The 12,429-nt window shown below is 44.3% G+C and overlaps 1 protein-coding gene across 1 annotated transcript in view; it reads right to left on the reverse strand.

Annotated features, from left to right (window-relative positions):
- Positions 1 to 12,429, reverse strand: part of OLFM2 (olfactomedin 2) — a 188,233-nt gene that overhangs the window by 97,433 nt on the left and 78,371 nt on the right. The gene's annotated exons all lie outside the window — the stretch shown is intronic.

Genomic DNA, 12,429 nt, shown 5'->3' on the forward strand with positions numbered 1-12,429 from the left:
TCTTTCTTTCTTTCTATCTCAAGCTATTATTTATCTTTTATGCATCTCAAATTGATTTATATATTTATAATCTATCTTTCTATTTCTCCATCCTTCATTCCTTCTGTCCCCCCTTCCCTTCATCCTTTCATCATTCCTTCCATTCTTCCTTGCTTCCTTCCTTGCTTCCTTCTATTCTTTCTTCCTTCCTTACTTCATTGCTTCCTTCCTTGCTTCCTTCCATTCTTCCTTCCTTGCTTTCATCCTTCCATTATTCCTTCCTTCCTTCCTTGCTTCCTTCCATTATTCCTTCCTTCCTTGGTATCTTCCTTCCATTCTTCCTTGCTTGCTTGCTTTCTTCCTTCCTTGCTTTCTTCCTTCCATTCTTCCTTCCTTCCTTCCTTCCTTTCTTGCTTTCTTCCATCCTTTCTTGGAACCTCTTTCTTTCTTCCTTTTTATATTATTTTATATTATTTCTCTGTCTGTCTTCTTTATTAATCATTTATTTTAAATCTATATAGCTCATCTATTTATCTAACAATCTGGCTCTCCCCGAACAAACGTAGCCCCTCTGCACCTCTTTGATGTTCTCCTAGTAAGAGAAGTATCATATTCATTGAAAAAGGTTCATTTGGTAGAATCTACTTACATGATACTGAGCTCTCTTCATGCTGGTAGGTGCAATCCAACCATACAACCCCCCCCCCCCCCCGCCATGGATGGTCATCAATTTTCTAATATTTAATGTTTCAAATTAAATATTTATTAGACCATATATACCATAATAGACATCTTAGTCCCAGCAGAAGAACCATTGGTACCAGGGTCCTGTAGTGTCAGCCTGGAGTTCCTGCATTACAAACGGTATTATTTTCCTGTGGGCCTCCATCAACCCCTAGGACCTAGACCATAACAGACTCCAAATTGCATTGTCTTCCCCTGGACATCTTAATCCCAGTTCTGGGTTACAGCCTGGCCCGCTTAGAGGATCTTGTGGTACTACAATTTCTATACATGAAGTTCTTGCTCAGCGCTGCACTTCTGTATATTAAATTCTATAGTCTTCCAATGCAGTAAATGATCTATCAATAAGGATAATGTGATTATTCATGACTGTGTGATAAGTTGCTGTATCAGACAATCAATGGTAATGATATAAACATATATTCTGTAGAGCAGCAGCTTGTAATATGAAGTCATACATCACCCAGAGCTCATAAGTGCACATTCACATAAGGTAAATTAGTTCCACAAATCTGAATGTATTTGTGTTTTCCAGATGAATGAGACAGCTGGAGGAAGCTTCCGCCATCAAATCTGCCTAGGACTAATGTTTGTACCTTTAAAGGGGGTTGTCAGGATCACGGTCTATCATGATTGGATTAGAATTAGGGAGTGGTCCGATTCTCAATGACCTTGTCAATCAGCTTTGAATAGATGGGTCGAGTCTGATGAAGAGGACACAGAGCTCGGCCAGGTGGTTCACCTCTTCCTTAGACCTTGTTGGAGGTAGCAAGAGTTGGACCCACAATCATCTGATATTGATAACTTATCCTGACAACAAGTCGTACATTTCTAATCCTGGAAATTCCTTTAACCCCCATTTTGGTCCCAACAACGCAACAGAATTCAAAATGGCTGTCAACCATTTCCGGCTTGGGTCTGGCATTCAGGCTGAAACTTCTACACTGGTAACATTTGTGGTCGATGATAACTATGTGCTTCACCATTTTTCCCTAGATCGTTGACCCCCGGTGATGTAGCTGGAGAGACAATCCTTAGGCCAGTATTTAAATACTCCTGGTGGCATATAGGGGGGTAACGCCCATGATTGGTCCCAGAACCGATCTCAGGCATAACCAATAGGGTTGAGCATTCGAACCCAGACACGAACCGAACTTGAGAGTGCTGGCTCATCACTAGTCACTATGTTATGTTACTCTTTGTACCTATGTTTCGGCACCTAGTAGTCACACAACAGAATTCAAAATGGCTGTCGACCATTTCGGGCTTGGGTCTGGCATTCATGCTCAACCCTCCACACTGGTAACATCTGTGGTCGATGATAACTGTGTGCTTCACCATTTTTCCCTAGATCATTGACCCCGATGATATAGCTGGAGAGACAATCCTTAGGCCAGTATTAAAATACTCCTGGGGGCATTTAAGGGGGTAACACCCATGATTGATGCCAGCACCGATCGCAGGGGTTACCAATAGGGTTGAGCATTCAAACCCAGAGACGAACCGAACTTGAAAGTGCTGGCTCATCCCTAGTCACTATGTTACTCGCGTGGTGCTCTTTGTACCTATGTTTCGGCACCTGGTAGTCATAATGAAGTCTATAAACATTTTGGGCCTTTAGTTCCCCCTCGTTTTCCATATTTCCTCGGATTTGACAGCTTTCTTTCTCACATTTGTCTAAATGTCTCAGTGTTTAATAATTAAAATTGCTTTTCCTTGCAGATTATGTAACATGTAAATCCCAGGAAAGTAAGTGTACATAAGGGGGGAAGGTACCACTCTCAGAGAAACAGATGGAGAAAGCTACACATGTCATAAGAAGCGCACATGTATTTGATTTATTCAGAATTATCTGACATCAAAACCGTGAAAATCTGCTGCAGGGGAAATACAACATTACATGGAAACCAGAACACCAACCAACAGGCTCGGTCCATCGGAGAGAGAGAGAGATGTGCATCTCTCCATCTCCATTGGAGGATCGCTCCACAAAGTGGTAGATCAGTAATGTGGTCACCAAAATCACAGCACAGAGCAAACCCATAAGCCAGAGAGGATACAGATTCTTCTCACGACATTATGGTCTGAGGAACGTAGATAATCCAACTGCTCTCTGCACTGAGATTTATGATAGAACTGCTCCATACATGGAGATTGACTACCATTTACTGCCAGAAAGTAGCAAATACAACAATTCAAGTACAAACTACACAATTCTCCTAGTGCATGTCTATAGAGGACAGTAGAGTGATCCAGGAGATTTCACACCATATCCTCCACTATAATCAGGAGAGATGTCACTGTGTAACATAATCACTTATCACTGTGTGTATGATTGCTATCTAATCCTTGTAATACAGGTAACTAAGCTGCCATTATACAGGTATCTACCATACAGAGAAGTGAGCGGCTGTGCCTAAGGTGCATTTATAGAGGTAACTACCAAACTTAGAGCTAAGCCACTGTATCTAAGCTTCAATAATAGAGGTATATACCATACTGAGAACTGAGCCACTGTAGCTCAGCCGTAATGATATAGGTATCTACCATACATAGATCTAAGCTGCTGTATCTAAGCTGTCATTATAGAAGTGTCTTCCATACATAGAGCTGAGCTGCTGTATCTAAGCTGTCATTATAGAAGTGTCTTCCATACATAGAGCTGAGCTGCTGTATCTAAGCTTTCATTATAGAAGTTTCTGCCATACATAGAACTGAGCCACCGTATCTCAGCTGTAACGATACAGGTATCAACCATACATAAATCTAAGTTGCTGTATCTAAGCTTTCATTATAGAAGTGTCTACCATATTTAGAGCTGAGCTGTTGTATCTTAGCTGTCTTTATGGAGGTATCTGCCATACATAGAGCTGAGCTGCTGTATCTAAGCTGTCATTATAGAAGTGTCTACCATACATGGAGCTGCGCTGCTGTATCTAAGCTGTCATTATAGAAGTGTCTACCATACATGGAGTTAAGCCACTGTATCTAAGCTTCCATAATAGAGGTATTTACCATATATAAAACAGAGCCACTGTATCTCAGCTGTAATGATATAGGTATCTACCATACATAGATCTAAGCTGCTGTATCTAAGTTGTCATTATAGAAATGTCTACCATACTGCTGTATCTAAGCTGTAATGATACAGGCATCAGTAGTGGATTATAATAAAAGCAGTTTGGGTGGTAGCTTCCATTATAGAGGTATGGACCATACGTAGCCACTGTATCTAAGCTGACATTATAGAGGTATGGACCATACGTAGCCACTGTATCTAAGCTGACATTATAGAGGTATGGAACATACATAGCCACTGTATCTAAGCTGACATTATAGAGGTATGTAATATACGTAGCCACTGTATCTAAGCTGACATTATAGAGGTATGGAATATACGTAGCCACTGTATCTAAGCTGACATTATAGAGGTATGGAATATACGTAGCCACTGTATCTAAGCTGACATTATAGAGGTATGGAATATACGTAGCCACTGTATCTAAGCTGACATTATAGAGGTATGGAATATACGTAGCCACTGTATCTAAGCTGATATTATAGAGGTATGGACCATACGTAGCCACTGTATCTAAGCTGACATTATAGAGGTATGGACCATACGTAGCCACTGTATCTAAGCTGACATTATAAAGGTATGGAATATACGTAGCCACTGTATCTAAGCTGACATTATAGAGGTATGGACCATACGTAGCCACTGTATCTAAGCTGACATTATAGAGGTATGGACCATACGTAGCCACTGTATCTAAGCTGACATTATAAAGGTATGGAATATACGTAGCCACTGTATCTAAGCTGACATTATAGAGGTATGGACCATACGTAGCCACTGTATCTAAGCTGACATTATAGAGGTATGGACCATAAGTAGCCACTGTATCTAAGCTGACATTATAGAGGTATGGACCATACGTAGCCACTGTATCTAAGCTGACATTATAGAGGTATGGACCATACGTAGCCACTGTATCTAAGCTGACATTATAGAGGTATGGAACATACATAGCCACTGTATCTAAGCTGACATTATAGAGGTATGGAATATACGTAGCCACTGTATCTAAGCTGACATTATAGAGGTATGGAATATACGTAGCCACTGTATCTAAGCTGACATTATAGAGGTATGGAATATACATAGCCACTGTATCTAAGCTGACATTATAGAGGTATGGAATATACGTAGCCACTGTATCTAAGCTGACATTATAGAGGTATGGACCATACGTAGCCACTGTATCTAAGCTGATATTATAGAGGTATGGACCATACGTAGCCACTGTATCTAAGCTGACATTATAGAGGTATGGACCATACGTAGCCACTGTATCTAAGCTGACATTATAAAGGTATGGAATATACGTAGCCACTGTATCTAAGCTGACATTATAGAGGTATGGACCATACGTAGCCACTGTATCTAAGCTGACATTATAGAGGTATGGACCATAAGTAGCCACTGTATCTAAGCTGACATTAAGGGTGATACAGTCCGACCTTGTTCAGTTATGACCTTAACAATCATAAAGGGAAACCCTGACCCTCAATATAGCAAAATAATTAAAGGGGTTGTCCACTTTAAGGACATTCCAGCAAATAATTGATACTGTTTGTGTAATGAAAAGTGATACAATTTTCCGATATACTTTCTGTATCAATTCTTCATGGTTTTCTAGATCTCCGCTTGCTGTCATGCAACAGGAAGCTTCTATGTTTACTTCCTGTAGATAAACACCGGCCCTTGGTCATGTGATGTCACACAGGTGCCCGGCTCGTTATAATACAAAGCTGTGCGCTATAACAAGCCAAGTGTAAACATAGAAGCTCCCTGTTCCATGACAGTAAGCAGAGATCTAGAAAACCGTGAAGAATTGATACAGAAAGTGTATCGGAAAATTGTATCACTTTTCATTACACAAACAGTATCAATTATTTGCTGGTGGACAACCCCTTTAAATGATGGAAAAACGAGTCAAAGCAACATGCATATGTATATTATTTCCCATTCCCTGCACTACCTCACTACAGCCAGAGGGGGAGCAAGATGACTGAAATTACTCCATTCTAAAATTTACTGCATTTAGGAAAGAAAAGAACAGAAATGTAGAAGTCAAATGTCTGGGAACGTGGCGCTATCTAGTGGAGGAAATGGGTAATGCATGTAAAAATGTAATGAATCCAAAAAGGATCAGATTAATGTAAAAGAGGATACAGAGACCCATTGTCATGTGACCTGTGAGGGAGACCCATTGTCATGTGACCTGTGAGGGAGACCCATTGTCATGTGACCTGTGAGGGAGACCCATTGTCATGTGACCTGTGAGGGAGACCCATTGTCATGTGACCTGTGAGGGAGACCCATTGTCATGTGACCTGTGAGGGAGACCCATTGTCATGTGACCTGTGAGGGAGACCCATTGTCATGTGACCTGTGAGGGAGACCCATTGTCATGTGACCTGTGAGAGAGACCCATTGTCAGGTGACCTGTGAGGGAGACCCATTATCAAGGGACCTGTGAGGGAGACCCATTGTCAGGGGACCTGTGAGGGAGACCCATTGTCAGGTGACCTGTGAGGGAGACCCATTGTCAGGTGACCTGTGAGGGAGACCCATTGTCATGTGACCTGTGAGGGAGATCCATTGTCATGTGACCTGTGAGGGAGACCCATTGTCATGTGACCTGTGAGGGAGATCCATTGTCAGGGGACCTGTGAGGGAGACCCATTATCAAGGGACCTGTGAGGGAGACCCATTGTCATGTGACCTGTGAGGGAGACCCATTGTCAGGTGACCTGTGAGGGAGACCCATTGTCAGGTGACCTGTGAGGGAGACCCATTGTCATGTGACCTGTAAGGGAGACCCATTGTAAGGGGACCTGTGAGGGAGACCCATTATCAAGGGACCTGTGAGGGAGACCCATTGTCATGTGACCTGTGAGGGAGACCCATTGTCAGGGGACCTGTGAGGGAGACCCATTGTCAGGTGACCTGTGAGGGAGACCCATTGTCAGGGGACCTGTGAGGGAGACCCATTGTTATGTGACCTGTGAGGGAGACCCATTGTCAGGTGACCTGTGAGGGAGACCCATTGTCAGGGGACCTGTGAGGGAGACCCATTGTCAGGGGACCTGTGAGGGAGACCCATTGTCATGTGACCTGTGAGGGAGACCCATTGTCAGGTGACCTGTGAGGGAGACCCATTGTCATGTGACCTGTGAGGGAGACCCATTGTCAGGGGACCTGTGAGGGAGACCCATTGTCATGTGACCTGTGAGGGAGACCCATTGTCATGTGACCTGTGAGGGAGACCCATTGTCATGTGACCTGTGAGAGAGACCCATTGTCAGGTGACCTGTGAGGGAGACCCATTATCAAGGGACCTGTGAGGGAGACCCATTGTCATGTGACCTGTGAGGGAGACCCATTGTCATGTGACCTGTGAGGGAGACCCATTGTCATGTGACCTGTGAGGGAGACCCATTGTCAGGGGACCTGTAAGGGAGACCCATTGTCAGGGGACCTGTGAGGGAGACCCATTATCAAGGGACCTGTGAGGGAGACCCATTGTCAGGGGACCTGTGAGGGAGACCCATTGTCAGGTGACCTGTGAGGGAGACCCATTGTCATGTGACCTGTGAGGGAGATCCATTGTCATGTGACCTGTGAGGGAGACCCATTGTCAGGGGACCTGTGAGGGAGACCCATTGTCAGGGGACCTGTGAGGGAGACCCATTATCAAGGGACCTGTGAGGGAGACCCATTGTCATGTGACCTGTGAGGGAGACCCATTGTCAGGTGACCTGTGAGGGAGACCCATTGTCAGGTGACCTGTGAGGGAGACCCATTGTCATGTGACCTGTAAGGGAGACCCATTGTCAGGGGACCTGTGAGGGAGACCCATTATCAAGGGACCTGTGAGGGAGACCCATTGTCATGTGACCTGTGAGGGAGACCCATTGTCAGGGGACATGTGAGGGAGACCCATTGTCAGGTGACCTGTGAGGGAGACCCATTGTCAGGGGACCTGTGAGGGAGACCCATTGTTATGTGACCTGTGAGGGAGACCCATTGTCAGGTGACCTGTGAGGGAGACCCATTGTCAGGGGACCTGTGAGGGAGACCCATTGTCAGGGGACCTGTGAGGGAGACCCATTGTCATGTGACCTGTGAGGGAGACCCATTGTCAGGTGACCTGTGAGGGAGACCCATTGTCATGTGACCTGTGAGGGAGACCCATTGTCAGGGGACCTGTGAGGGAGACCCATTGTCAGGTGACCTGTGAGGGAGACCCATTGTCAGGGGACCTGTGAGGGAGACCCATTGTCAGGGGACCTGTAAGGGAGACCCATTGTCAGGGGACCTGTGAGGGAGACCCATTGTCAGGTGACCTGTGAGGGAGACCCATTGTCAGGGGACCTGTGAGGGAGACCCATTGTCAGGGGACCTGTGAGGGAGACCCATTGTCAGGTGACCTGTGAGGGAGACCCATTGTCAGGGGACCTGTGAGGGAGACCCATTGTCAGGGGACCTGTGAGGGAGACCCATTGTCAGGGGACCTGTAAGGGAGACCCATTGTCATGTGACCTGTGAGGGAGACCCATTGTCAGGTGACCTGTGAGGGAGACCCATTGTCAGGGGACCTGTGAGGGAGACCCATTGTCAGGTGACCTGTGAGGGAGACCCATTGTCAGGTGACCTGTGAGGGAGACCCATTGTCAGGGGACCTGTGAGGGAGACCCATTGTCAGGGGACCTGTGAGGGAGACCCATTGTCAGATGACCTGTGAGGGAGACCCATTGTCAGGGGACCTGTGAGGGAGACCCATTGTCAGGTGACCTGTGAGGGAGACCCATTGTCAGGTGACCTGTGAGGGAGACCCATTGTCAGGTGACCTGTGAGGGAGACCCATTGTCATGTGACCTGTGAGGGAGACCCATTGTCAGGTGACCTGTGAGGGAGACCCATTGTCATGTGACCTGTGAGGGAGACCCATTGTCATGTGACCTGTGAGGGAGACCCATTGTCAGGGGACCTGTGAGGGAGACCCATTGTCAGGTGACCTGTGAGGGAGACCCATTGTCAGGTGACCTGTGAGGGAGACCCATTGTCAGGGGACCTGTGAGGGAGACCCATTGTCAGGTGACCTGTGAGGGGGACCCATTGTCAGGGGACCTGTGAGGGAGACCCATTGTCAGGTGACCTGTGAGGGGTGCATTAAAGGCAAAGACAAGCTTAAAGGCAACACGTTTCCTGGGGCTGCAGGACACGTATAAACTCCCCCCTATTGCCTCAACAGCAAGTCCTGGGGAAGGAAGTGTAAAAGTTGATTTTAGAAGGATGGAGACCATGGATAACAAACATACGGAGATACCACAGCCCCGGTGCCTGGATCTATCAGTAAGTGTCCCCGGTTTATCAGGATGGATTGTGATGATTTTCTTTAAAGGGGAGGTCCATCCATGGTCACACAGTGATAGTTCCCCTATGTAGTTACATGGCATCTCCTCACATTTGCTCTAGCATAGATTTCTAATAACATAGTAATGTATTTAAATGACATAATCCTGGTTATATCCTATGTAATATGACAAAAAGACTGTGGTAAGCGGCAGCACTCCAAATCCCACGTAGGTACGATTGTTAAATGGCAAAAAAATCCTTTATTGAATAAAATATGTGCACATGGGGAATGACACACAAGCGCCTAAGATCGACGCGTTTCGACGCGTATAACTCCCCTCCACTAGAGGGCGCTGTGATCTGCAACTTTCTTTTAACAAGAGGTACCCTGGGGTAGTCTGAGACACACCCCCTGCCTCATGATTGGTTAAGGCTCCTTCAGACAGCTCTGGCTCCTCTGATTGGCTGCTATTCGTAAACTCTAGTTCACACTGACCCCCAATCTCATGTCTGGGCCGGATAGAGATCTGTATAGTAGACAGTATAGAATGAAGCTGTGCATATCCTTGTATGTAATATATGGAGCATCTTGTAACTGCAGCACAGAGTATTTACAGGACTGACTGTGAAGCACTGGGCCATCCTCACACTGCTGTGCTCTTAGCTCTGTGCATGGGACTGACCCACAACCCCATTGCGTATATCTAAGTAAAAGCAGTAGCAGGCGTCTAGATAAAGTGGACCCTTAGAGAAGTGGGAGGGGCTTTAGATGCAGAGAGCTAAGAGCACAGCAGTGTGAGGAGCAGTCCCAAAGAAGTGTGAGCTGATATTGGAAGAGGAAAGGAGCAGTCCAATCAGGTTGTGTTAGTGTTCAGTCTATTGAACACAGGGGAAGGACAGTCAGGGTTAAAGGGGTTGTCCTGTAGCTACACGTTAGCCCTTATCCACAGGCTGATCGTTGGGGGCTCAGTGATGGGAACCCCACAGATCTATGGAAGTGTAGATAGTATGCGCGACTGGGCTGCTCTATTCTACTGGAGCATAGATCTGGTGATCCATGGGGGTCCCATCATTGAGACCCCCAATGATCAGGAAGTTAGTCCCTGTCCTGTGGATAGTAGTTAACTTGTTGTCACTGGACAACCCCTTTAAGGAGTTTGTCATACTAACACCACACTATAGAGCGTAAAACTTTAACTTTGTGAGAAGACCCTATTAGTATGAGACCCCATTAGCCCCAAGTCCTAATATACTATTTATACCCTGATTCACACTGTGCAGCCCCAGTATATATTCTGTATACTATAGTGCAGCACCTCCACATTCATCCTAATAACACTGAGCACTGAGGACACCTGCTGGACTATTCTCAGACTGCAAGCTTCAGAATGGGATCAATCCTGGCAGCTTTACATCTAAACCTGCACTTAAGTGGAAAATCTGGATTGCAAGTTTTACACAGTAAATTATTGCAGATTCTTATCCAATTATCCTGGATAAGGAGAGGAGACTCGGCGACCCTGCAGTTTGTATGTAGTAACATGGGGTTTGCCTAAAATAGCAAATCTATCTATCTCATATCTATCTATCTCATATCTCTCTATCTATCTATCTATCTATCTATCTATCTATCTATCTATCTAGTGGGGTTCATTTTATCAATCTCTATATCTTTCCCACCTATAGATAGATAGATAGATATGAGATAGATATGAGATAGATAGATATGAGATAGATAGATAGAGAGATAGATAGATATGAGATAGATATGAGATAGATAGATATGAGATAGATAGAGAGATAGATAGATATGAGATAGATAGATAGATAGATAGATAGATAGATAGATATGAGATAGATAGATATGAGATAGATAGATATGAGATAGATAGGAGATAGATAGAGAGATAGATAGATAGATAGATAGATAGATAGATAGATAGATAGATAGATAGATAGATAGATAGATATGAGATAGATAGGAGATAGATAGATAGATAGATATATAGATAGATAGATATGAGATAGATATGAGATAGATAGATAGATATGAGATAGATAGATAGATAGATAGATAGATAGATAGATATTAGATAGATATGAGATAGATAGATAGATAGATAGATAGATATGAGATAGATAGATAGATAGATAGATAGATAGATATGAGATAGATATGAGATAGATAGATAGATAGATAGATAGATAGATAGATAGATAGATATGTGATAGATGGATAGATATGAGATAGATAGATAGATGATAGATAGATAGATAGATAGATAGATAGATATGTGATAGATGGATAGATATGAGATAGATAGATAGATAGATAGATATGAGATAGATAGATAGATAGATATGAGATAGATAGATAGATAGATAGATAGATAGATAGATAGATAGATAGATAGATAATAGTGAGAGAGAGATTGAAGTAATTGATATATAAATGAGTTCTATTCCAGGACTGACTCTGTGACGCACTGTTCCCTCTCCGTATTGTCTGGAATTGGTTATTATCCATTCAGTCTGTATCCCGGGTGACATGAGATGGAGGTAGAGGATTCGGCTCAGCAGGGGGTCACGGTCCGGCTTGTTAGTGGTGTGGAGCGGAGTAGCAGGGGTCCTTTCTTCTATCCTTCTAGACATACATTGAAGCGTGAGGCGCTACAGGTGGATACATGTCATTAGGAGCTAATCATCAAGTTATTCTCATTCCATCCTGGTGACTCAGTGACCCGGGAAGTCATGTATGTCCCTCACATGTATGTACTATTCATATCTATCACTGATGCCTCGCGTGTGCACTTACATCTGCCCATTGATATAGATACTTGGTAGACTCTGCTATCGAAAAATTGTTGCAAATCAAGGGCAATAGTGCTTAAAGGAAATCTACCATCAAAATCAAGCAATAAACCTGGGCCACAGATTCATAGATCCAGTCACTGTGACTGTGTTACCAGAGCTCCTCCATGATGCAGCTTTACAGGCTGTTACACTGTCTCTCCTTCCCCTGCTCAGTCAGCGCTTCCCCTCTTCCTCTTCTTACAGTCTGCTGTAATTTCACACAGTAAGAGGGGGAAGTGCTCCTGAGCAGTGTAACAGCCTTTGAAGCTACAGCATGGAGGTGCTCTGATAACACCCCAGGAGCCCTTTAGACTTAGTAGTATAAATTAAAAGTTGATTTTAGAAGGCAGGAGGTCATGGATAACAAATATAAGAAGATTACCACATTCGTGGTGCCTGGATCTATGTGTAAGCTAACCTGGTTT

The sequence above is a fragment of the Engystomops pustulosus genome, chromosome 4, assembly GCF_040894005.1.
Source record: "Engystomops pustulosus chromosome 4, aEngPut4.maternal, whole genome shotgun sequence".
Taxonomy (NCBI): domain Eukaryota; kingdom Metazoa; phylum Chordata; class Amphibia; order Anura; family Leptodactylidae; genus Engystomops; species Engystomops pustulosus.